This window comes from Eimeria mitis, genomic scaffold, assembly GCF_000499745.2.
Source record: "Eimeria mitis Houghton genomic scaffold, Emh_scaff1858, whole genome shotgun sequence".
NCBI classification, from domain to species: Eukaryota; Apicomplexa; class Conoidasida; order Eucoccidiorida; family Eimeriidae; genus Eimeria; species Eimeria mitis.
In genome coordinates, this window is record NW_013570180.1 from 4,254 (window position 1) to 4,455 (window position 202).

The following is a 202-nucleotide window of genomic DNA, read 5'->3' on the forward strand; positions in this document are numbered from 1 at the left end:
GCTTGCTGCTGCAGCCCCTTCCGGTCATTCCGCCGCAAAAGGCGATTTATTAACCAGAATTATAAAATTAAAATATTAAAATTAATTAAAATTAATTAAAATTAATTTAAATTAAATTTATTTCAGCTCTACGAGTTGCTGCTGAGCAGCAGCAGCAGCGACAGGCATGCAGCCCCCCGTCACCACAGCGAAACGATAGAAC

The 202-nt window shown here is 39.6% G+C and overlaps 1 protein-coding gene across 1 annotated transcript in view; it reads left to right on the forward strand.

Annotated features, from left to right (window-relative positions):
* The window catches only part of EMH_0044650 (3-demethylubiquinone-9 3-methyltransferase, putative), a gene marked incomplete at both ends in the record, with an annotated part of 9,843 nt that overhangs the window by 4,096 nt on the left and 5,545 nt on the right, over nt 1–202 (forward strand). The window lies entirely within an intron of this gene.